Source organism: Panulirus ornatus, chromosome 41 (assembly GCF_036320965.1).
Source record: "Panulirus ornatus isolate Po-2019 chromosome 41, ASM3632096v1, whole genome shotgun sequence".
NCBI classification, from domain to species: domain Eukaryota; kingdom Metazoa; phylum Arthropoda; class Malacostraca; order Decapoda; family Palinuridae; genus Panulirus; species Panulirus ornatus.
In genome coordinates this window covers 2,456,839-2,484,480 of record NC_092264.1, presented here as the reverse complement: position 1 = coordinate 2,484,480, position 27,642 = coordinate 2,456,839, and positions in this window count along the sequence as shown.

Genomic DNA, 27,642 nt, shown 5'->3' with positions numbered 1-27,642 from the left:
TAGGTTTTTAGATTGTTTGTGACCTTGCTGCAAATAAACCTCAAAACATTTGATGTTATAATACTTATTTGATATTCTTGAGAATAAGGTAAAGGTTCATTTTAGGATACATTTCAATACTTGTGTGAGGAACTACCAGGAGAGATTGAGTGCAGAATAGAAAAAGGTGAGAGCAAATGACGTAAGGGGAGTGGGGGAGGAATGGGATGTATTTAGGGAAGCAGTGATGGCTTGTGCAAAAGATGCATGTAGCATGAGGAAGGTGGGAGGTGGATAGAATAGAAAGGGTAGTGAGTGGTGGGATGAAGAAGTAAGATTGTTAGTGAAAGAAAAGAGAGAGGCATTTGGACACTTTTTGCAGGGAAGTAGTGCAAATGACTGGGAGATGTATAAAAGAAAGTGGTGGGAGGTCAAGAGAAAGGTGCAAGAGGTGAAAAAGAGGGCAAGTGAGAGTGAGGGTGAGAGAGTATCATTGAATTTTAGGAAGAATAAAAAGATGTTTTGGAAGGAGGTAAATAAAGTAAGACGAGAACAAATAGGAACATCGGTGAAGGGGGCAAATGGGAAGGTAATAACAAGTAGTGATGAAGTGAGAATGAGATGGAGTGAGTATTTTGAAGATTTGTTGAATGTGCTTGATTATAGAGTGGCAGATATAGGGTGTTTTTGGTTGGGATGGTGTGCGAGGTGAGAGGGTGAGGCAGAATGGTTTGGTAAACGGAGAAGAGGTAGTGAAAGCTTTGCAGAAAATGAAAGCCGGCAAGGCGGCACGTTTGGATGGGATTGGAGTGAAATTTTGTAAAGAAGGGGGTGACTGTGTTGTTAGTTGGTTGAGAAGGATATTCACTGTATGTATGGATCATGGTGAAGTGCCTGAGGATTGGCGGAATGCATGGATAGTGCCATTGTACAAAGACAAAGGAGATAAAGGTGAGCGTTCAGATTACAGAGGCTTAAGTTTGTTGAGTATTCCTGGGAAATTATAAGGGAGGGTATTGATTGAGAGGGTAAAGGCATGTACAGAGCATCAGACTGGGGAAGAGCAGTGTGGTTTCAGAAGTGGTAGAGGGTATGTGGATCAGGTGTTTGCTTAGAAGAATGTATGTGAGAAGTACTTAGAAAAACAGATGGATTCATGGATCTGGAGAAGGCATATGATAGGGTTGATAGAGATACTTTGTGGAAGGTTTTAAAATGATATGGTGTTGGTGGTCAGTTGCTGGAAGCAGTGAAAAGTTTTTACCAGGGATGTAAGGCTTGTGTACAAGTAGGAAGAGAGGAAAGAGCATGGGGTGCATGATGTCTCCATGGTTGTTTAATATGTTTATGTATGGGGTTGTTAGGGAGGTGAATGCAAGAGTTTTGGAGAGAGGGGGCAAGTATGCAGTGTGTTGTGGATGAGAGGGCTTGGGAAGTGAGTCAGGTGTTGTTCGCTGATGATACAGTGCTGGTGGCTGATTTGGGTGAGAAACTGCAGAAGTTGGTCACTGAGTTTGGTAAAGTGTGCGAAAGAAGAAAGTTGAGAGTAAATGTGAATAAGAGCAAGGTTTTTAGGTTCAGTAGGGCTGAGGGATAAGTTAATTGGGAGATAAGTTTGAATGGAGAAAAAGTGGAGTAAGTGAAGTGTTTTAGATATCTGAGAGTGGACTAAGTAGTGGATGGAACCATGGAAGTGAGTCACAGGGTGGGGAGGGGGCAAAGGTGTGGAAGGTGAGAATGTTATCTCGGAGAGCAAAAATGGGTATGTTTGAAGGAAAAGTGGTTCCAACAATGTTATATGGTTGTGAGGCATGGGCTATAGATAGGGTTGTGTAGAGGAGGGTGGATGTGTTGGAAATGAAATGTTTGAGGACAATTTGTGGTGTGAGAGGGTTTGATCGAGTAAGTAATGAAAGGATAAGAGGGATGTGTGGTAATAAAGTGTGGTTGAGAGAGCAGAAGAGAGTGTGTTGAAATGTTTTGGACACAGAGAGAATGAGTGAGGAAAGATTGACAAAGAGGATATATGTGTCAGAGGTGGATGGAAGAAGGAGAAGTGGGAGACCAAATTGGAGGTGGAAGGATTGAGTGAAAAAGATTTTGAGCAATCGGAGCCTGAACATACAGAAGGGTGAAAGGTGTGCAAGGGATAGAGTGAATTGGAATGATGTGATATACCGGGGTCGACGTGCTGTCAATGGATTGAATGAGGGCATGTGAAGCATCTGGGATAAACCATGGAAAAGTCTGTGGGGCCTGGATGTGGAGGTGGAGCTGTGGTTTCGGTGCATTACACATGGCAGCTAGAGACTGAGTGTGAACGATTTTTTTTTTTTTTTTTTTTTTTTTTTCTGTTCCTGGCACTTCCTTGCTGAAGGGAGGATGCTGTTTCATGTGTGGCTGATGGTGATGCGAATGGATGAAGGCAGCAAGTATGGATATGTACATGTGTATATATATATGTCTTTGTATGTATATATATATACGTTGAAATGTATATGTGCATGTGTGGGTGTTTATGCATATACATGCTTATGTGGGTGGGTTGGGCCATTCCTCGTCTGTTTTCTTGTGCTACTTTGCAGATGTGAGAGACGGTGATTAAGTATGATGAAAAATTAAGCAAGATATAGGAGTTGACATCACAATGAATTAACAAAAGGGATATATTTGTAATGTGAGAGTTGTCCACATTGGTTTGGAATTTTGAAATAACACTCTGTACCTATAATTTTCAGCTCCTGTTGCATGTAAGTGAGGGTAAGATGTTAGAGGATAGAAGAAGAATACTACCTTCATATTGCTTGTGTGTCCTTCAATATGGGGAAAATGAAGAAATCAAGGATATTACAGAATAGCAGATGGACACAGGCACTGTCATATCTCAACTGAACAATGATTTTATCTTCAGCACAGCAAATATAACAAATCAATTGTAAGCTCTTCCAAAATGATGATGGGATGGATTGTGTGAATTTTTGAGACATGGGAGGAAAAGACAATGATGATACTCTTCTGGACAGGTACCTGTAAAGTGTACCAGAGCAGCCAGACTGTAGGGACTACATGGGTCTGTGGGCTTTGGCTCTATAGTGGGGAAGGCTAAGAAGATTAGGGGGAAATGTGGGGTTAATCTGTGCAAAAGTTGTTGAAACACCAGCTTAAATCAACAGAATGTCTGGAAACCTCACCTTACATCCCTTAGCTGCCAATAATTACCATATTTTTTATGTTATCTGAAATATGTGATTGTTATGCTCTCCATATACAAGGAGTTCCGTAGTGATATATAAATAAAAATGAAATCCACCTGATTCATTGTGCACATCTGACAATTTGACATCAAGTAGCTGATGAAAGTACCGTAACCTTGGTTTGTTTTGAGCGTGATACTAAAATTTGAGGTAAATTTAGGTAGTTAGAGGTAAGGTGAAGGTTCGAAGGTTTCTGTTGATTCTTATAAAATGCTTTAACTACATTTAATTAGTCAGCCTTCACTTTGTAATTGATTTGATTGCATGAATCCATTACCAGATGAATCCATTTGTTTCCCCCAAAACAGGCAATGGCAATCAACTGTTTGTAACACGGAGACTATAAGTCATGCAGTGTGTTATTCTGTCTATCCATCTGTATATCTGATGCCTGTGCCCTCCAGGAACTCCTCAGGGAGGTGGCCATGGCAAAAGAGTCTTGATAACTGATAAACCTGAGTGCTGCTCTTTAGCCTCAGGCCACTGGTAGAGGGAAACTCTAGGGCAGTGTTTTCAGAAGCTTCAACCTTATATTCCTACTGACTACTATATCTAATGTGTATACCTAATATTCCAGCCTGTTACTTTTACCTAATGTGTCTATCTGCTCCTCCTACCATTTGGCTAAAAGGCAGGGCTAGTGCTTAGCATTCACTGCAGAACAATTCTAGTTACAAAAAATGAGTTGCGTAAGTTATGTCAAGTGTGTCAAGGAGAAATTTTATGTTTGTGGACAGAATGTCAGCAGTCTACTTGTAGGTCAGGCAGAAAGAAAAGACAGCTACAAAGGTCAGAGGAATGCAACTTGACAACTGCTGAAGTGCTGGCACATTATACAGCTGTTACTAACTCTCCCAATAGCCAGGTGGGTAGTGCCAATCCTCAGGCACTTCACCATGAGCCATACATACGTTGAGTATCCTCACCAACCAGTCAGCAACACAGTCACCCCCTTTTTTGATAAATTCCACCGCAATATTGTCCAAACCCGCTGAAATGCCGGCTTTCATCTTCCGCAAAGCTTTCACTACCTCTCCTCTGTTTACCAAACCATTCTCCCGACTCTCTCACTTTGCACACCACCTTGACCAAAACACCCTATATCTGCCACTTTATCATCTAACACATTCAACAAACCTTCAAAATACTCACTCCATCTCCTTCTCACATCACCACAACTTGTTATTACCTCCCCATTAACCCCCTTCACTGATGTTCCCATTTGTTCCTTGTCTTGCGCACTGTATTTACCTCCTTCCAAAACATCTTTTTATTCTCCCTAAATTTAATTATACTCTCTCTCCTACTCTCATTTGCCCTCTTTTTCACCTCTTGCACCTTTCTCTTGATCTCTTGCCTCTTTCTTTTATACATCTCCCAGTCATTTTCACTATTTCCCTGCAAAAGTTGTTGAAATGCCTCTCTCTCTTTTCACTAATAATCTTACTTTTTCATCCCACCACACACTACCCTATCTAATCTGCTTACCTCCCATGCTTCTCATGCCACAAGCAGCATGATTATATCACTGCTGACCTAAAATAAATTTTTCTTTTTGTATTATAGATTATGATGTGAAACTTGAATCAAAACTATATTGTAGGTAGGATATGCTTTTTATATGTTATTGCCATTCTTATATTATCAAGGTGTTTTGAAATGGTTTGGGCACATGGAGAGAATGAGTGAGGAAAGATTGACCAAGAGGATATATGTGTCGGAGGTGGAGGGAACGAGGAGAAGAGGGAGACCAAATTGGAGGTGGAAGGATGGAGTGAAAAAGATTTTGTGTGATCGGGGCCTGAACATGCAGGAGGGTGAAAGGAGGGCAAGGAATAGAGTGAATTGGAGCGATGTGGTATACCGGGGTTGACGTGCTGTCAGTGGATTGAATCAAGGCATGTGAAGCATCTGGGGTAAACCATGGAAAGCTGGGTAGGTATGTATATTTGCGTGTGTGGACGTATGTATATACATGTGTATGGATGTGGGTTGGGCCATTTCTTTCGTCTGTTTCCTTGCGCTACCTCGCAAATGCGGGAGACAGCGACAAAGCAAAAAAAAAGAAAAAAAAAATATTATCAAGATAGTATTATGAAAAAACACACCATATCTCATTCATACATATTCTGTCTGTAGCTTTGAGGAATAGCTTACTTGCAATGAAACCAGAAGCAGACATCTGCAGCCAAACTCACAAACTAATCCACAGTTTACCTGAATTAGTTGATATTCATTGGTTCAGCCTATTGAAAGCACATTGCCCCTTCCACCTATTGCCACATCATCCTCTCTTATAACCATCAAGGGCATGCCTATCACCCTCCTAAGTATTTGGGCTCATACATTCTTAAGAAACTGGGGGTCCTGTTTAGATGTCAAAATTTCTTCTCTTCCGAACAGTTGCTCCATTAATACAAAGGATTGATTTGTCCTTTTATGGAGTAATGCTCTCACATCTGGGGTAGTTCTAGCTCTGCAATCATGCTTGACGGAGTTGAGTCAAAAATAGTGTGACTTATATAAATTCCCCCAGGCTAACTTTGAAACTTGCCCTACTTGCCATTGTGTTGGCTCACTTTTCCTCTTTATAAGTATTACTGTAGTTTTTGCTGCCAAGAGCTGGGTGCTTGTGTGCCTCCATGCTGGTTAGGCCACACAATACTTGGCAAGCTGCTGCACCACATGATCATTATGTGGCCATTGGGAACTCAGGGTGGGCTGTTTTGGTAACTGTTTTTTTTCCTACACCATGAAGCTTTGGAACTTTCTACCCTCTCATGTCTTTCCCAATAACTATGATCTTGCCCCTTTTAAAAGACAATATTTTCACTTTCTCCAAAATTTGTAAATTGTCTCCTTTGTTTCTTCTTTTTCCCTTTCATTAACTTCTCTGTTTTTCATTTAAGGCCCAACCTTGATATGGATGATGTGTGTGACTGGATTCTCTAACATGAAAAAACCCTACATTGATTTATAACAAGACCACTTTAGGAGTCGACTTATCCTTCTTTTTGATACTCTTTGCTGTATTTTATTATTACTCACAATAACTTTGCATCTTTCTTTTTGATACTTTTTTCACTGTATTGAATAATTGCTTCATATAATTAACTTCACTCTTTACAGAAATTCTGCAAATTACCTTCAATATGCTTGAATTTGATTTCTTTAAGTTGAAGGTTGGTTGTTCAAAGATTTGAATATGATAAGAATATTCATTACATAATAAGGGAGGCAACATTTTAAAGCCTCCAAAATACTTTTTAGTTGTTCTCACAACCTAAAATGTAGGTTTTATATATATTTTTTGTAAATACAGTACTCTGAACCTCAGGAGACTCTTTAGGATGGTAGGTTTGTTTGGCCATCAATTTGATCCTTGTTGGCAGCTTAGCTCCTGAAGGTTTTTTGCACTAAGTGCTATTTGAATATTATTTAGTGTCAGTGCATTTAAAAGTGAAATATATTTCCACTTCTTCATATGAGATTCATTTTGTTCTATCAGGCACCTAGTTTCTTGTTTGCTGTAGCTAACCACTGGAATTTTTGCTCTTGATAGAAAGCATTAGCAGGTTTAGAAATGAATGCTAGGCCTATATCATGATATCATTTAGGAATTTGTTCTTTGAATATTTTCATAGATGCTTTCATGGTTTCATATGTTAGTTCTTTTTCGTAGGATCTAACCTTGAATAATTACTAGGTGTGATTATAATAACTATGTATGTAGATTATTATAGATGTGAATATTTTAGATGATATGTATTTTTATTGTCTTTAAACTCTTTCATTGATCCTCATGTTAGAAAATAAGACTCTCCTTATCTCAAACTTTACTCGTCATGTTTATTCTAAATATGAGCAACTTGAATGGCATACAGTTTTCCAAGTATTTTTGAGGATAAACCTTTTTCTGTCACCTACCTAATGATGCCAGTAAACTAATTTGGAGTTTTACGATAGTAATAAAGCCCTTTTACTTGACGATCCTTCATAGCAAAGTTGCCTGCACATTGTTTGGTAATTCTAGATTGAACCATGATTTCTATTCACTGAGTTTAGAATCTCTCTGTGTTAATTTTAACCATCTGTTGTAGCACCTCTCACCAGTTTGTTAATATGGGTGATTCATTAGTATTTTTTTCAAGTGCCCTATGTTTATGGAGGATTAAACAAAGTTATTTATATTTCACTGTCTTGGTCTTTAAAGTAACTCTTTGAATTGGCTGCAAAAGGATTATCTTCAGATCGATTGAAGGGGCAGGAGTGGGGGGGGGGGGGGGGCTGGAAACCCTCCTCTTCTTGTATTTTAATTTCTAAAAGAGGAAACAAAAGAAGGAGTCAAGGGGAGAGTGCTCATCCTCCTCGAATGCTCATATTGGGGTGTTTGAATGTGTGTGGATGTAACCTGGATGAGAAGAAAGGAGAGATAAGTAGTATGTTTGAGGAAAGAAAGCTGGATGTTCTGGCTCTGAGTGAAATGAAGCTCAAGGGTAAAGGGGAAGAATGGTTTGGAAAAGTCTTGGGAGTAAAGTCAGTGGTTGGTGAGAGGAGAAGAGCTGAGGAAGGAATAGCACTACTCCTGAAGCAGGAGTTATCGGAGTGTGATAGAGTGTAAGGAAGTAAATCTAGGTTGATGTGTGTAGAATTGTAAATGGATGGTGAGAGATGGGTGATTATTGGTGCTTATGCACTGGTCATGAGAAGAAAGATCATGAGAGGCAAGTGTTTTGGGAGCAGCTGAGTGAGTGTATCAGCAGTTTCGCTGCACGAGACTGGGTATTAGTGATGGATGATTTAAATGTGAAGGTAAGTAATTTGGCAGTTGAGGGTATACTTGATGTACATGGCGTATTCAGTGTTGTGGATGGAAATGGTAAGGAGCTTGTGGACTTGTTTGCTGAAAAAGGACTTGAGATTGGGAATACCTGGGTTTAAATGAGAGATATACATAAGTATACATATATGAGTAGGAGAGAGGGTCAAAGGGTATTATTTGATTACATGTTATTTGATAGGCATGTAAAAGAGAGACTTTTGGATGTTAATGTGCTGAGAAGGGTAGCTGGAGGGATGTCTGATCACTATCTTAAGGAGGTGAAGGTGAAGATTTGTAGAGGTTTTCAAAAAGAAGAGAGAATGCTAGGGAGAAGAAAGTAGTGAGAGTAAGTGAGCTTGGAAAGGACACAATTTATGTGAGGAAGTACTAGGTGAGATTGAGCACAGAATGGCAAAAGGTGAGAGCAAATGATGTTAGGGGAGTGGGTGAGAAATGGGATGTATTTAGGGAAGCGATGATGGTGTATGCAAAGAAGCGTGTGATATGAGAAAGGTGGGAGGTGGGCAGATTAGAAAGGGTAGTGAGTGGTGGGTTGAAGAAGGAAAGTTGTTAGTGAAAGAGAAGAAAGAGGGGTTTGGATGATACTTACAAGGAAGGAGTGCAAATGATTAGGAGATGTATAAAAGAAAGTGGCAGGAGGTCAAGAGGAAAGTGCAAGAGTTGAAAAAGAGGGCAAATGAGAGTTAAGGTGAAAGAGTATCATTGAACTTTGGGGAGAATGAAAGATGTTTTGGAAGGAGATAAATAACATCCATAAAACAAGAGAACAAGTGGGAACATCGATGAAGGGAGAATGGAGGAAGTGATAACAGGTTGTGATGAAGTGAAAATGAGATGGAGTGAGTATCTTGAAGGTTTGTTGAATGTGTTTGATGATAGAGTAGCAGATGTTGGATGCTTTTGTCAGGGTGTGTGCGAAGTAAAAGGGTCAGGGAGAATGGTTTGGTTGAGAGTGGAATTAGTAAAAGCCTTGCTTACAATGAAATCCAGCAAGATGACGGATTTATATTTTATTGCAGTTGAATTTATGAAGAAAGAGGGTGACTGTGTTGGTTGGTAAGGATATTCATTGTATGTATGGATCATGGTGAAGTGTCTGGGGATTGATGGAATGCATGTACAGTGCCACTATACAAAGGCAAAGGGGATAAAAGTGAGTGTTCAAACTACAGAGGCGTTTGTTGAGTATTCCTGGGAAATTGTATGGGAGGGTATTGATTTAGAGGGTGACGGCATGTACAGAGCATCAGATTGTGGAGGAGCCTCGTGATTTTGTAAGTGGTAGTGGATGTGTGGATTAGGTGTTTGCTTTGAAGAATGTGTGTGAGAAATGCTTGGAAAATACAGGTGGCATTTGTATGTAGCATTTGTGTGTAAGAAATGCTTGGAAAGTACAGGTGGACTTGTATGTAGCATTTATGGATCTGGAGAAGGCATATGTTAGAGATGCTTTGTGAAAGCTCTTAAGAGTATATGGTGTGGGAGGTAAGTTGCTAGAATCAGTGAAAAGTTTTTATCAAGGATGTAAGGCATGTGTATGTGTACGAAGAGAGGAGAGTAGTTGGATCTCAGCGAATGTTGGTCTGCGGCAGGGGTGTGTGATGTCCCCATGTTTGTTTTATTTGTTTATGTATGGGGTGGTTAGGGAGGTGAATGAAAGGGTTTCAGAGAGAGAGTGAGTATGCGGTCTGTTGGGGATGAGAGGGACTGGGAAGTGAGTCAGTTGTTGTTCACCAATGATGCAGCACTAGTGGCTGATTCGAGTGAGAAACTGCAGAAGCTGGTGACTGAGTTTGGAAAAGTGTGAAAGGAGAATGTTGAGAGTAAATGTGAATAAGAGTAAGGTTATTGATATTAAGTTCAGCAGTATTGAGGTACAGGTTAGTTGGGATGTAAGTTTGAATGGAGAAAAATTGGAGAAATTGAAGTGTTTTAGAGAGTAAATGTGAATAAGAGCAAGGCTATTAGGTTCAATAGGATTGAGGGACAACTTATTTGAGATTTAAGTTTGAATAGAGGAAATTGGAGGAAGTGACATGTTTTAGGTATCTGGGAGTGGACTTAGCAGCAAATTGAACCATGGTAGCGGAAGTGTCACAGGGTGGGGGAGGGGGCGAAAGTTCTGGGAGCGATTAAGAATGCATGGAAGGAGAGAATGTTATCTCAGAGAGCAAAATGGGAATGTTTGAAGGAAAAGTAGTTCCAACAATATCATATGGTTACGAGGCATGGGCTGTAGATAGGCTTGTATGGAGGAGGGTGGATGTGTTGGAAATGAAGTGTTTGAGGACAGTATGTGGTGTGAGGTGGTTTGATCAAGTAAGTAATGAAAGGGTAAGAGAGATGTGTGATAATGAAATGAGTATGGTTGAGAGAGCAGAAGAGGGTGTGTTGAAATGGTTTGGATGTATGGAGAGAATGAGTGAGGAAAGGTTGACAAAGGGGATATATATGTCAGAGGTGGAGGGAAAAAGGAGAAGCGGGAGACCAAATTGGAGGTGGAAGGATTGAGTGAAAAGGATTTTGAGTGATTGGGGCTTGAACATACAGGAGGGTTAGAGGTGTGCAAGGAATAGGATGAATTAGAACGATGTAGTATTCTGGGGTTGATGTACTATCGATGGACTGAATCAGGGCATGTGTAATGTCTGGGGTAAATCGTGGGAGCTGTGGTTTTGGTGTGTTACACATGACAATTAGAAACTGAGTGTGAATGAATGTGGCCTTTTTTGTCAATTTTCTTGGTGCTACCTTGCTGAAGTGGGGGTTTGCAATGCTGTTTCCTTTGGGAAGGGTTGGTGCTGGGAATGGATGAAGGCAAGCAAGTATGAATATGTACACGCATATATATATGTATGTGCATGTGTTTATATGTATATGTATGTATATATATATGTGTATGGGCGTTTATGAGTGGATGGTTCGTTTTTATGTTTCCTGGCGCTACCTTGCTGGTGTGGAAAGCGGCAATCAGGTATAATGATAATGATGATTGAAGAAATCTTGTAGAACACATTCTGAGTAATTTTTTGCATGGGCTCCAGAATGATATATTTTGAGGTGATTCAAGAATAGAGTACACTCCAAATGCAGGTCTGTGCACAGTCACATAAAGATTCAGACTAGGTAGTTTCTTCATCCAACCTGCACGATAGAAATCCTGAAGTTTTTCGCTAGAAATGAAATCATTATAGATATAAGTCATGCCTCCCTCTGACATGGAAAACATTATGAGTGCATTGGAATAGGACCTTGTTCTTTAAGAAGGGAGCTTATGATATTTTTGGCTGATAGAAATGGATCTAGTGGTATTGTGCCTTCTTCACATACAAAAAGAATCACCTTTTTCATATCTTTTATGGAAAATTTATATTGGTGTTTTAAGGATTTTTGAGGGTCTAGTAAATCAAACTTAAGCTTGAATGTTCCAGTGTGACTGTGTGTCATTTTTCATGGGACTTGATTGAAAGTTTCTCAGTAAATACACCCACAATTCCTTTCTCAGTTTGAAATACATGAACAGAATTTCTCGTTCTGTTCAATTATGATCAAAGATTGCTTAAAATGGTGGTGATGTATAATATGGTGGCAGTATATAAGACATATACAAATTTATTTGGAAAGGAATGGGATTAGAAAAAGGAGAGTTGAATCCCATCAGTTTCTGATATAAGCACACCAAGTATGCTTTGATACTTTAATAACCCGGCTGTATTTTCTTAAGTGCATAATTTGTGGACTTTGTTGTGGCTATTGGCCAGAGAGACTGCATTGTTACTTTGTACCTTTCTGTCATGCAAACCTAAGAGAACCATGTTAAGGATTTGTTAGTTGTAGACATGCTAGTAATTGTTGAAAATAACACTCATACAAATTTCTTTTCAGTACAGCTCTCATAATCTCCAATTCCTGTGGTTTATTGTTTGTCACTTCTTGATATCCTTTGGTTTCTGAACATTTATTATAACTACAGTTTTGAAGGTGTAAAGCCTTTAGCACAACAAGCCTCCTATAATGTTTCCTCGACAGAGTTTTGTTTAACCTCCCTCTGATCCAGGACGTGGAGTTCCACTTGTAAGTCAAAAGGTTTGTGAAGTTAGAATGTCCAGTTAGTTTGAAAATGTGATAAACTCAGTGGGATGTCAGTACCATTTTAAAAGAAATTGGTTTTGATGAAGTTAACAAGGCTGATATGGAGGAGTTTTTAGCATCACATTTAAAAGATTTGTCAAATGAAGATTTATGGAATCTAGAATCTAGAATCACAATGAGCTGAAGAAAAACTTCATGCTGAAATGCCACCCAAACATGCTAACTACAAAACCAATGTTGGCTACAAAACAAATGTCAGAGGCTTTCTGGTTGATTGCAGAAGCAGTTGCTACTTTTTACATGGGTGATTCAGGGAGCGACATCAGTTCCGAGGTTGTAAGGCTGGTGGCTGATGCAATTCCATGTCCTAAAAACCTTCACTGGCTGAAGAAAAGACTGTCAGTCCAAAAGTCTTTGCATAAATTCTTCAAGATTGAACCAAAATAGCAAGAGAGTCCTATATAATTTGCACATCCAGTTTCACCCACAAATCTTCCAGCCCCCACTCACTTCCCTTTTTAAGTTGCTTTCTACGACACAGGGAATACATGGGAAGTATTCTTTTTCCCTTGTCCCTATTATCATTATTATTATTTTTTTTATTATATTTTGTCGCTCTCTCCACCGTTACCGAGGTAGTGCAAGGAAACAGACGAAAGAATGGCCCAACCAACCCACATACACATGTATATACATACATGTCCACACACGCACATATACATACCAATACATTTCAACGTATACATATATATCCATACACAGACATATACATAAATACACATGTACATAATTCATACTTGCTGCCTTTATTCATTTCCGTCGCCACCCAGCCACACATGAAATGACAACCCCCTCCCCCCCGCATGTGCGCAAGGTAGTGTTAGGAAAAGACAACAAAGGCCACATTCGTTCACGCTCTATCTCTATCTGTCATGTATAATGCACCGAAACCACAGCTCCCTTTCCGCATCCAGGCCCCACAAAACTTTCCATGGTTTACCTCAGACGCTTCACGTGCCCTGGTTCAATCCATTGACAGCATGTTGACCCCGGTATACCACATTGTTCCAGTTCACTCTATAACAACCATGGAGACATCACGAACCCCTGCCGCAAACCAACATTCACTGAGAACCAATTTCCTCTCTTCCTACTGGTACACATGCCTTACATCCTCGATAAAAACTTTTCACTGCATCTAGCAACTTTCCTCTCACACCATATATTCTTAATACCTTCCACAGAGCATTTCTATCAACTCTATCATATGCCTTCTCCAGATTCATAAATGCTACATACAAATCCATCTGTTTTTCTACGTATTTCTCACATACATTCTTCAGAGCAAACACCTGATCCACACATCCTCTACCACTTCTGAAACCACACTGCTCTTCCCCAGTCTGATGCTCTGTACATGCCTTCACCCTATTAATCAATATCCTCCCTTATAATTTCCCGGGAATACTCAACAGACTTATACCTCTGTAATTTGAGCACTCACCTTTATTCCCTTTGCCTTTGTACAATGGCACTATGCACGAATTCTGCCCATCCTCAGGCACCTCACCATGAGTCATACATACATTACATATCCTTACCAACCAGTCAACAACACAGTCACCCCCTTTCTTGATAAATTCCACTGCAATACCATCTAATCCTGCTGCCTTGCCGGCTTTATTCTTATGCAAAGCTTTTACTACCTATTCTGTTTACCAAATCATTCTCCCTAACCCTCTCACTTCGCACATCACCTCGACCAAAACACCCTACATCTGCCACTCTGTCATCTAACACTTTCAACAAACCTTCAAAATACTCACTCCATCTCCTTCTCACATCACCACTACTTGTTATTACCTCCCCATTAGCCCCCTTCACCGATGTTCCCATTTGTTCTCTTGTCTTACGCACTTTATTTACCTTCTTCCAAAACATCTTTTTATTCTCCCTAAAATTTGATGATACTCTCTCACCCCAACTCTCGTTTGCCATCTTTTTCACCTTTTGCACCTTTCTCTTGACCTCCTGCCCCTTTCTTTTATACATCTCCCAGTTATTTTCGCTATTTCCCTGCAAAAATCGTCGAATTGCCTCTCTCTTCTCTTTCACTAATAACCTTACTTCTTCATCCAACCACACTACCCTTTCTAATCTGTCCACCTCCCACACTTCTCATGCCACAAGCATCTTTTGCGCAAGCCATCACTGCTTCCCTAAATATATCCCACTCCTCCTGCACTCCCCGTACGTTATTATTATTGTTATTATTATACTTAACTGGCGTCTCCCGCTTTAGCGTGGTAGCGCAAAGAAACAGACGAAAGAATGACCCAACCCTCCCACATACACATGTATATACATAAACGCCCTCACACACACACACATACATACCTATACATTTCAACGTATACATACATGTACATATACAGACATATACATATATACACGTGTACATATTCATACTTGCTGCCTTCATTCATTCCCGTCACACACACACACACACACACACACCGCACGCTAGGAAAAGACAAAAAAGGCCTCATTCGTTCACACTCAGTCTCTAGCTGTCATGTATATTGCACTGAAGCCACAGCTCCCTTTCCACATCCAGGCCCCACAAAACTTTCCATGGTTTACCCCAGACGCTTCACATGCCCTGGTTCAATCCACTGACAGCACGTCGACCCCGTTATACCACATCGTTCCAATTCACTCTATTCCTTCCACGTCTTTCAGCCTCCTGTATGTTCAGGCCCCGACCACTCAAAATCTTTTTCACTCCAACCTTCCACCTCCAGTTGGTCTCCCGCTTCTCCTCGTTCCCTTTACCTCTGACACATATATCCTCTTTATCAATCTTTCCTTACTCATTCTCTCCATGTGACCAAACCATTTCAAAACACTCTTTTCTGCTCTCTCAACCACACTTTTTATTACCACACATCTCTCTTACCCCTTCATTACTTACTTGATCAAACCACCTCATACATCATATTGTCCTCAACATCTCATTTCCAGCACTTCCACCCTCCTCCGCACAACCCTATCTATAGCCCATGCCTTGCAACCATATAACATTATTGGAACCACTATTCCTTCAAACATACTCATTTTTGCTCTCCGAGATAATGTTCTCGCCTTCCACACGACTAGTCTTCAACGCTTCCAGAACCTTCGCCCCCCTCCCCCACCTTGTGGCTCACTTCCGCTTCCATGGTTCCATCCGCTGCTAAATCAACTCCCAGATATCTGAAACACTTCACTTCTTTCAGTTTTTCTCCATTCAAACTTACCTCCCAATCAACTTGTCCCTCGACCCCACTGAACCTGATAATCTTGCTCTTATTTTCATTTACTCTCAGCTTTCTTCTTTCGCCCACTTTACCAAACTCACTCACCAACTCCTGCAGTTTCTCATCCTAATCAGCCACCAGCATTGTATCATCAGTGAACAACAACTGACTCACTTTCCAAGCCCTCTCATCCACAACAGACTGTATACTTGCTCCTCTTTCCAAAACTCTTGCATTTACCTCCCTAACCACCCCATCCATAGACAGATTAAACAATCGTGGAGACATCATGCACCCTTGCTGCAAGACAACATTCACTGGGAACTAATCACTTTCCTCTCTTCCTACCCGTACGCATGCCTTACATCCTTGATAAAAACCTTTCACTGCTTCTAGCAACTTACCTCCCACACCATATACTCTTAAAACCTTCCACAAAGCATCTCTATCCACCCTATCATATGCCTTTTCCAGAACCATAAATGCTACATACAATTCCATATGTTTTTCTAAGTATTTCTCAAATTCTTCAATGCAAGTACCTGATTCACATATCCTCTACCTCTTCTGAAACCACACTGCTCTTCCCCAGTCTGATGTTCTGTACATGCCTTTACCCTCTCAATCCATACCCTTCCATATAATTTCCCAGGAATACTCATCAAACATATATAGTACATCTGTACTTTGAACACTCACATTTATTCCCTTTGCCTTTGTACAATGGCATTATGCATGCATTCCGCCAATCCTCAGGAGGAGGGTGCTAGAATCTCTCCCCTTCTTGTGTTTTAACTTTCTAAAAGGGGAAACAGAAGGAGTCATGCGGGGAGTGCTCATCCTTTGTGAAGGCTCAAATTTAGGTGTCAAAATGTGTGTGGATGTAACCAAGAAGAGAAAAAAGGAGATATAGGTAGTATATTTGAGGAAAGGAACCCGGATGTTTTGGCTCTGAGTGAAATGAAGCTGAAGGGTAAAGGGGAAGAGTGGTTTCGGAATGTCTTGGGAGTAAAGTCAGGGGTTGGTGAGAGGACAAGAGCAAAGGAAGGAGTAGCACTACTGAAGCAGGAGTTGTGGGAATATGTGATAGGGTATAAGAAAGTAAACTCTACATTGATATGGGTAAAACTGAAAGTGGATGGAGAGAGATGAGTGATTATTGGTGCCTTTGCACCTGGTCATAGAGAAAGATCATGAGAATCAAGTGTTTTGGGAGCAGCTGAGTGAGTGTGTTAGTAGCTTTGATGCAGGAGACTGGGTTATACTGATGGGTGATTTGAATGCAAAGATGACTAATGTCGCAGTTAAGGGTATAATTTGTGTGCATGGGGCGTTCAGTGTTGTAAATAGAAATGGTGAAAAGCTTGTAGATTAGTGTACTGAAAAAGGACTGGTGATTGGGAATACCTGGTTTAAAAAGAGAGATATGCATAAGTATACGTATGTGAATAGGAGGGGTGGCCAGAGAGTTATTATATTACGTGTTAATTGATAGACGTGTAAAAGAGAGAGGTTTGGATGTTAATGTGCTGAGAGGGGCAACTGGAGGGATATTTGATCACTATCTTGTGGAGGCGAAGGTGAAGATTTGTTGAGGTTTTCAGAAAAGAAGAATGTTGGGAAGAAGAGAGTGGTGAGAGTAAATGAGCTTGGGAAGGAGACCTGTGTGAGGAAGTACCAAGAGAGATTGAGTGCAGAATGGAAAAAGGTGAGATCAAAATGGCGCAAGGGGAGTGGGGGAGGAATGGGATGTATTTAGGGAAGCAGTGATGGCTTGCTTGTTGCATGAGAAAGGTGGGAGGTAGGGCAGATTAGAAAGGGTGGTGAGTGGTTGGATAAAGAAGTAAGATTGATAGTGAAAGAAAAGATAGAGGCGTTTGGACGATTTTTGCAGGGAAGTAGTGCAGATGAGTGGGAGATGTATAAATGAAAGCGGCAAGAGGTCAAGAGAAATGTGCAAGAGGAGAAAAAGATGGCAGATAAGAGTTAGGGTGAGAGAGTATCATTAAATCTTAGGGAGGATAAAAAGATGTTTTGTAAGAAGGTAAATAACGTGCGTAAGACAAGAGAAAAAAGTGAGAACATCGGTGAAGGGGGCAAATGGGGAGGTAATAACAAGTAGTGAGAAGGAGATGGAGTGAGTATTTTGAAGACTTGTTGAATGTGTTTGATGATAGAGTAGCAGATATAGGGTGTTTTAGTTGGGGTCACATGTGAAGTGAGATGGTCTGGGAGAATGGTTTGTTAGACAGAGAAGAGGTAGGGAAAGCTTTGCGGAAGATGAAAGCCAACAAGGTGGCGAGTTTGGGTGGTATTGCAGTGGAATTTATTTAAAAAGGGGGTGACTGTGTTGGTGATTGGTTGGTAAGGATATTCACTGTATTTATGACTCATGGTGAAGTGCCTAAGGATCGGTGGAATGCATGCATGGTGCCATTGTACAAAGGCAAAGAGGATAAAGGTGAGTGTTCAGATTACAGAGGCATAAGTTTGTTGAGTATTCCTTGTAAATTATATGGGAGGGTATTGATTGAGAGGTTAAAGGCATGTACAGAGCATCAGATTGGGAAAGAGCAGTGTGGTTTCAGAAGTGGTAGAGGATGTGTGGATCAGGTGTTTGCTTTGAAGAATTTACGTGAGAAAAACAGATGAATTTGTATGTAGCATTTATGGATCTAGAGAGGGCATGTGATAGGGTTGATACAAATGCCTTTTGGAAGGTTTTAAGAGTGAATGGTGTGGGTGGTAAGTTGCTAGAAGCAGTGAAAAGTTTATACCAAGGATGTAAGGCATGTACGAGTAGTAAGGGAGGAAAGTGATTGGTTCCCAGTGAATGTCGGTTTGCGGCAGGGGTGCAAGATGTCTTAATGGTTTAATTTGTTTATAGATGGGGTGGTTAGGGAGGTGAATGCGTCTGTTGTGGATGAGAGGGCTTGGGAAATGAGCCAGTTGTTGTTCGCTGGCGATACATCGCCTGTGGATGCTGATTCGGGTGAGAAACTGCAGAGATTGGTGACTGAGTTTGGTGAAGTGTGTGAAAGAAGAAAGTTGAGAGCAAATGTGAATAAGAGCAAGGCTATTAGGTTCCGTAGGGTTGAGGGACAATTTAATTTGGAGGTCAGTTTAAATGGAGAAAAACTGGAGGAAGTGAAGTGCTTTAGATGTCTGGGAGTGGACTTGACAGCGGATACCATGGAATCGGAAGCGAGTCACAGGGTGGGGGAGGAGGTGAAGGTTCTGGGAGCGTTGAAGAATGTGTGGAAGACGAGAACGTTATCTCGGAGAGCAAAAATGGGTGTTTGAAGGAATAGTGGTTCCGACATTCTTATATGGTTGCGAGGCGTGGGCTGTAGATAGAATTGTGCGGAGGAGGGTGGATGTGTTGGAAATGAAATGTTTGATGAGGTGGTTTGATCGAGTAAGTAATGAAAGGGTAAGAGAGATATGTGGTAATAGAAAGAGTGGTTGAGAGAGCATAAGGTGTGTTGAAATGGTTTGGACACATGGAGAGAATGAGTGAGGAAAGATTGACAAAGAGGATATTTGTTAAGAGGTGGAGGGAACAAGGAGAAGCAGGTTGTCAATGGATTGAACCAAGGCATGTGAAGCGTCTGGGGCAAACCATGGAAAGGTCTGTGTGTGTTCCTGTCCAAGGAAGAAAGTGAGATGACATGTGAAGCAAGAAGAGGAAATTAGGAAAATCGTAAATAGAAGATGAATCCCATGAATTTTGCTTTCGAATCGGAAATTAACGTAAATGAAGGACATTACTTGGACTTCTCGTCTGTCAGCAGATCATTCTTTTTTTTTTTGAAACTGTAAAGAAAACTACTGTGTGAAGGGAAGCTCAGCTTGCGAGTTGATGGCCCATTTATATTCTTACCGGTGACTTGCCGAAAATGTGTTTGTCCCTTTAAGAACCATTTTACCATTCGTTTATGACAGTAAACAGAACTTCCTGATCTGTTGGTCTGTGGCCATGCCTTATATTCTGTATATAGCTAAAGTTAGACAGAAGCTGCCTACCAGTTCACATGAACTTATCCGAGTTGAGTATTTGTAACTGCATAAATCTTCTTGTGTGGCATAGAACTAATTTCCCTAAAGTATATATATATATATATATATATATATATATATATATATATATATATATATATATATATATATATTATACTTATTTTTGTTTATGTGTGTGTGTATATATGTATGTATGTATTGGAAAGCAGGAAGACAATGTTGATTTTTTTCATTGCGAGAAATATTGTACCATTTGCTAATGTACCTTAAACTTGGACTGGTGAGATATAACCAGAAAAGCAAATATTGGATTCATATCTCATAACAGACGCGTTCCACGTGTTGTAGGGTGAGAGATTTGCACTCGTGGAGCCCGTGTGTAATTACCTGTATGTAACTACATGTTTGCACAGTACAGGGAGGGGGTTGGCGGCTCGTAAGGCCCCATGTGTGTGTCTTTGTGTGTGATTACTATTACGGAATGTTTGTGTGTTACTGGGGTTGAGCTTTACACTCATGTTGCCCGGTCTCTAAACCTGGTATATGTACGTCTATAATCGTTGGTATTCACAAATTTACACATCCACACACACACACACACACACACACACACACACACACACACACACACACACACACACACACACACACATATATATATATATATATATATATATATATATATATATATATATATATATATATATATATATATATATATATACTCGTCTCTCCTGCCTTAGTAAGGTAGCTTTAGGAACAGACTATTGGGTTTTCGAAGGTTAGATTCTCGCTTGTCTTCATCTGTTCCATCTTGTAATGACGACACATTAGGTAGTAAACCCCTGTATAGCCTGTCTTTACGTTCACATTGACGTACATAGATAACGAAGCTCCAAGGATCTTAAGGGACTCAGTGAAGCTTTCCCCGGAGCCGCTCAGGAAGACCCGCTACACCCCCGTGAATCTTTAGCGAGATAAGAGTGGAACAGATGAGGTTCGGGCAAGTTGACTGATTAAAAGCGGTGAGTTGTATCCCCGAGCCATGAAGCCGTCTAGATCCTGAGAGTTCATTTGAGGTTCTCCCCACCCCCCAAGTCTCACTACTGGAACCCAGCCTCTAAATCTTTACTGAGATAAGAATGGAACAAATGAGGCCTGGAAAACAGAGATAGATTAAAGGCATTGAGTCGCCATCAGCTGGGCAAGGGCCATCAGTCAGGTCAGTGTGGACTTCAACCGCTATTGGGGAGGAAGCCTCCTCGTCTTTGCCTCTGGTTTAGTCACTGGTTGATAGAGTGGCTTTTGCAAACGCCACACATTCCATTTTTACACTGCTTCCATTCTGATTTCCTCTAGCAGCATGTACACACCCGCCACCCTCACCTTACAAGCTACGTATGGTAATTATAGCAGCAGGAACAATGCTTTCATTTATATTGCTTTTACTGTCGTAGCCACAACCACCACTGCGTAATCGATCATCCTTACTGTTACCATCGGTGTACATTACACAACTGTGGTTGTTAAAAATGTTGTAGACAAAGGCGTGCCAGATTATCCTTGATTCCTCTTACACCACCTCCTCTTTCCAACGTCCACTTTGATGTTATCTGAGAGCTCTTGGAAGAACGTATTATCTTTTTCTCTTTCTGACACCTGAGATTGCATGTCGGCTCTACAGCCACATCAGAACCACGTAAGATCCATTCGAGGTCGAACTTACTACAACAAGAACAACCCTATTTCAGCCGTTGATGACATCCATAATTTCAGTAGACTGTCACTTGAATGTTTGTATGAAGACTTTTTAACCCTCCCTTCCCCACGAATGAGTATATACACTTAATTTTTTTGGGCGTTTGGCTGCTGGAAATTCAGTAAAACATTATTTATAGTAATACTACAACTAATATAACACACACCCTTGACTTATTTTTCCGCTTTCTGAACACTTTACCCGCACAACTTGCCATACAACACAGGCTGGATGATCAGGAAACACACCTCGTCTCACACCACAGCCTTGTCATCATTAATGATTTATATACCATTAATATCAGACAGATAATCCCCTGGTGAAGAGGATATTTATTTATTGCCACATATTAAATGGTAGATGAGTTTACATAAATCTTTTATGAAATACAGCCTCGTTCATTGCGGTAATGTTGGCAACATTTGCCCCGAACGATCGTGATAATGAGAGAGCGATACTTATCGTGTAACCTAGTGAGATGGTGTATAGTCCTATGATTATTTGAAATATCCGATAAAGGTGTCAAAAATGTATCGTTCAGTAGATGTAGTTTGACATTAATGGCCCTAACGACCCAGGTAGTTGATAGGTCAGAAGCTCTAACCAACCAACCAGAGGGCTGAAACTCGAGCAGCCGTACGAAGTGTGTGTGAGGGAATATGTGATAGAGTGTAAGAAATTAAACTCTAGTTTGATATGGGTAAAACCGAAAGTGGAAGGGGAGACAGAGGGAGAGAGATGGGTGATTATTGGTGCCTATGCAACTGATCATGAGAAGAAAGTTCATGAGAGACAAGTGTTTTGGGAGCAGCTGAGTGAGTGTGTTAGTAGCTTCGATGCAGGAGACTGGGTTATAGTGATGGGTGATTTGAAAGCGAAGGTGAGTAATGTGGCAGTTGAGGATATAATTGGTGTACATGGGGTGTTTAGTGTTGTAAATGGAAATGGCGAAGAGTTTGTGGATTTCTGTGCTGAAAAAGGACTGGTGATTGGGAATACCTGGTTTAAGAAAAGAGATATACATAAGTATACGTATGTGAGTAGGAGGGATGGCCAGAGAGCGTTATTGGATTACGTATTAATTGATAGACGTGTAAAGGAGAGAGTCTTGGATGTTCATGTGCTGAGAGGGGCAACTGGAGGGATATCTGATCACTATCTTGTGGAGGCGTAGGTGAAGATTTGTTGAGGTTTTCAGAAAAGAAGAGGGAATGTTAGGAAGAAGAGAGTGGTGAGAGTAAGTGAGCTTGGAAAGAGAGATTGAGTACAGAATGACAAAAGATGAGAGCAGATGACGCAAGGGGAGTGGAGAGGAATGGGATGTATTTAGGGAAGCAGTGATGGCTTGCGCAAAAGACGCTTGTTGCATGAGAAAGGTGAGAGGTGGGCAGATTAGAAAGGGTAATGAGTGGTGGGATAAAGAAGTAAGATTGTTATTGAAAGAGAAGAGAGAGGCGTTTGGACGATTTTTGCAGGGAAGTAGTGCAAATGAGTGGGAGATGTATAAAAGAAAGCGGCAGGAGGTCAAGAGAAAGGTGCAAGAGGTGAAAAAGAGGGCAAATGAAAGTTGGGGTGAAAGAGTATCATTAGATCTTTAGGGAGAATAAAAAGATGTTTTAGAAGGAGGTAAATAAAGTACGTAAGACGAGAAACGGGAGCATCGGTGAAGGGGGCAAATGGGAAGGTAATGACGAGTAGTGATGAAGTGAGGAGATAGAGTGAATATTTTGAAGGATTGTTGACTGTGTTTGATGGTATGTTACCATTTTTAGATTGCATGATTCATAGGCAAGGAAACAAGTTTAAGCTTAGCATGTACAGAAAACCTACCAATGTATGCTCATATATCCATTATTACTCATCTCAACATGACAGACTTGAATTATCATTTTAATCTATGTTCCTTGGGGCATTACGTATTTGCAATCCAGAGTGTATTATAAGATGGTGAGTTTGAGAAGATATATTCTATTGGATCTGAGTTAAAGTACCCTAGGTATTTCTTTGATAAATCCCATAAGTTAGCAAAGAGATCATTTTACAGAGTTGAACCCAAACCTCCCATTGACACCAAGAATCTTTTAGTTCTCCCTTTTGATAATATTTTACTTTCCATGTTGCTTAAAACCTTTAATGTTAATGTTGCCTTCAGCAACAATAAGACTATAAAGAATATCTTAATCAGGAACTCACCAGAAAATTCTCCTGGATGCATCTATAAAGTGCCTTGTAGAAATTTTGATAAGTTTTATGTTGGGCAGACTGGTAAGGATCTTTCTGTTAGACTTAAGCAACATAGATATAGTATAAGAACAGGACAAGAATCAAATGCCTTTTTTAATCACATTAAAAACTATGATAATTATATTGACTGTAGTAATGCCATCTCAGTCTTTTAACTCCTATACCTCGAGAAATATCATTGAATCCTCTATTATTTAATACACAAAGAATTATAACGTCAATATTAGTGAAGGCCTATACAAATTGGATAGCTTTATTGTTGATAGAATTTTTAAACAATTCACCTCCTTTTCCACATAATAAGTTTATGAAGCGCTCGTTGTCTGTCTTGAACAGTCACATGTTTCCCAAATGGCGTCCTAGCTACGTCTGTTCGTTGTATATCAACTGACTTATATTTCTTATATCTCCCCTGATGATGTGATTATTACACGAAAGTGCACTTTGAAACTTATCGTGTTTCATTTCCCCGTGGACTCAGGAATATCTTGATCACGCGCAAAATTGTGATCCTTTCCAATATATATATATATATATATATATATATATATATATATATATATATATATATATGTGTATATATATATATATATATATATATATATATATATATATATATATATATATATATATACACACACACACACACACACACACACACACAGTATATAGCGTTAATGGTATGGCCTTGATTAAGGCCTCAGCTGCTTGTGTCGTAAAAAAGAATCCTACATAAATAGAAGGTGTCAGTCACTTAACTTCAGGCCCTCTCTCTCTCTCTCTGCCTTTGGACCGACCCCTATCCAGGACCTCAGGTTGAGCAACTTCGTGTGGGAGTCGTGGAAAGACTTCTATTCCTGGATTTAAGGTCTTTTATTCAGTGCAGTTTGGCCTCCATTGCCACCATTATTTTTTTCCTCCTAAGAGAAGCCAGCCATAAAGACGTTGAATGTTGAAGTACGTAGGGTTCTGTTTCTGTTAATGACCGTTGAGAGGGTTATGGCTCTCCGTCGCCCTGGATGAATGCTCTAAAAATAAAAGCTTTAGAACCGGTTTACAGTCTTTTGTTCGCGGAGTGAAAGGTGAGGAGGTCGAGGAGACGCAGGGCTGAGCGAGGGAGGGAGGAAGAGGAAGCAAAGGGAGGAAGGGGAGGGGTTCAGATTTCTAGGTTAGTGCAATGCAGTGAGAATGATTCATAAAACCTGGAGTACCGCTTGAAGGATCGTACCGTTGGGCATAAGGGTCGTCCCGTCGTGCTCAAGGGCCAAAACTTCACTGAGGCATGTCATACCGTCGTGCTCAAGGACCAAAACGTCGGGCTTAAGGGTCGTACCGTCGTGCTGTAGGACCACGAATTCGGGCTCAAGGATCGTACTAACTTAGTAGAGCATAAACGCAATCAGCGTCGTCTACATCAAGCTTGAGAGACGAAAAACACGCACCGTTCCAGTCCTCCAGTGGGCCCCAAGTCTAAATGATTTTCTGCAGAGAAAATGTTGAATTCTTACTACAGAAGTGTATGCAGACGTCAGCAATTTTTCTTTTTGCATCAGGGGGGATGAAGGTAATAGAAATGACGAGTAATTGGATCAGACGACCTTACCCTCTGCGAGTTATTGGATCACCTGACCTTGCTCTGTGCGAGTAATTGGATCACCTTCCCTTCCCTTCTGAGAGTAATTGGATCTCCTCTACCTTACCCTCTGCGAGTCATTGGATCCCTAAACCTTACCTCCAGCGAGTAATTGGATCACCCTCCCTTTCCCTCTTGCGAGTAATGAGATTTGATGACCGTACCTTCTTCAAGCCAAGGCGAGCGTGGAAGGGTTTGATATAACGGGAAATTGAACCAGCATCGCTTTCCAAAAAAGACATCGTTATACTCACTCTCCAAGACCGGGTATATATATATTTTTGTGGCTAAGGACCACGGTTTAAAGCTCGTGAAAATGTGGTGCGAAAAACCGTTCGTCGATTCAGTTTAGGAAAAAAAAGAATGGATTTGACACGTGTATGAAACAAGTAACACACACACACACACACACACACACACACACACTATATATATATATATATATATATATATATATATATATATATATATATATATATATATATATATATATATATATCCCTGGGGATAGGGGAGAAAGAATACTTCCCACGTATTCCCTGCGTGTCTTAGAAGGCGACTAAAAGGGAAGGGAGCGGGGGGCTGGAAATCCTCCCCTCTCGTTTTTTTTTTTCTTTTAATTTTCCAAAAGAAGGAACAGAGAAGGGGGCCAGGTGAGGGTATTCCCTCAAAGGCCCAGTCCTCTGTTCTTAACGCTACCTCGCTATCGCGGGAGATGGCGAATAGTATGAAAATATATATATATATATATATATATATATATATATATATATATATATATATATATATATATATATGCTGACAATTCCGGTCCCCCAGTTCGCCTGGGAAAGAATTTTGCTGTCGGAATGAAAGACAAGGTGGATTGGGCAGAAAGCTGCCCACTCGCTGACAAGCAAGGATATCCGAGGAAAAAACTTTTTTTTTGTGTCTGTGTGTGTGTTTGTTTTTTGTTCGTTGCTTTAACCTGTGGATATATGTGGGTTGTGACTGCTGATTGGTCATTAAGCCAGGGTGGGTGGGTCGTTGCGTTCATGGGGAAATATTGAAGATATAACAAAATTTATTGTGGTTTTGTGAATGAATAAATCTGCTTTATCGGAGTATTAAAAATGATTGATCGTTCCAAAACTAGTTTACCCTCTCTAGTTCTAGATTTTTTATGACCTCATTGTATTGTGAAATTTAGAATTATTATCTATATACAAATAATTATAGAATCGTTATAAAAGTTTTGAAATTTCATATGATATCAGGTAGTTAGAAAAAGGAACTTAGAAATGTTCTATACCTTCTTAGGAAATGTATAGGCCCTTCTCTCTCGTTCTCATATATATATATATATATATATATATATATATATATATATATATATATATATATATATATATATATATATATATTCCAGATTTCCATTTATCCCTGGGAAACTACAGGTCCTTTGCAATGGCTGGACGGAATTTCAGGCCTTCTTTTTTAATGAATCGTTTGGCAGGAGGTATTTTGTGAAAGCAGAGAGCGAGCATGCATGCATCACTCTATATTGCAGGCATTACCTTGCGTATACCTCACGATGGTACCTCACGTGTACTTTTTACATTGGTATGCTAAAGTTTAAGGTTGGTTTACTTTAACGTGTACTTCTCAGTTATTTATCATACTTTATACTTTTCAATGGTTTGCTGCACTTGACGTATATCTTACAAGGGATTGCTCTATCTTAAGTATACCGTACGATGATTTAATCTTATCTTACGTATGCGTTACGATGGTTTGGAGGTCTACCCCCACAGCTGGGTCTGAGACCTTACCTTATCTTACGTATACCGTCTTCTACCCACCACAGCTGGGTCTGAGACCTTACCTTATCTTACGTATACCTTTGGCCCCTGTAGGTCCAGGTGAAGGCCTACGTAGCCGCCACATCCTGGCTGGTATGGTACCCTTAGAGGCACTTATCCTGGTCCTCGTCGTCGCAGTACTCCAGTGCGTCTTTAATGACGCTGTGAATCTTGAATAGAAAGGAAAAAGGTGAGGAACGAACTCATAGAATGTCTGTATGCAGATGTCAAATTATTAATGGTAGAGTGTTTAAAAGTGTCATTACTTCTTTTGTGTCATTGTAGTGTTCGGCGTATAAAGCGTTAGAATTGCCGCATGGACTTTTGATTACAAACTGATTATTATTCTTGGTTGATTAATCAGTGTCTTGATTTCCACATATAAAGCAGGAGAGGAATTGCTCTTTATTCTCCTGCAGATGTGTGATCCTTATCTTCCCATCTCGCAGATGTGTGATTTCCCTTATGTATGCATTCTTTTATTTCCTGAAGGTATGTAGCCTCCCGTTTTTATCTGCAGGTGTGTGACTTCCCTTATTTTTACCATAGATGTGTAGTCCTCCCTAATTTTCGTGCTGGTGTCAGACGCCTCTTAGGTTTTCTTTCGGTTGTGTGACCTCCTAGGGTCCGTACTTGCTAGGGAGGTTAATCAAGCCAGGAAGGTGACCTAATCCACCG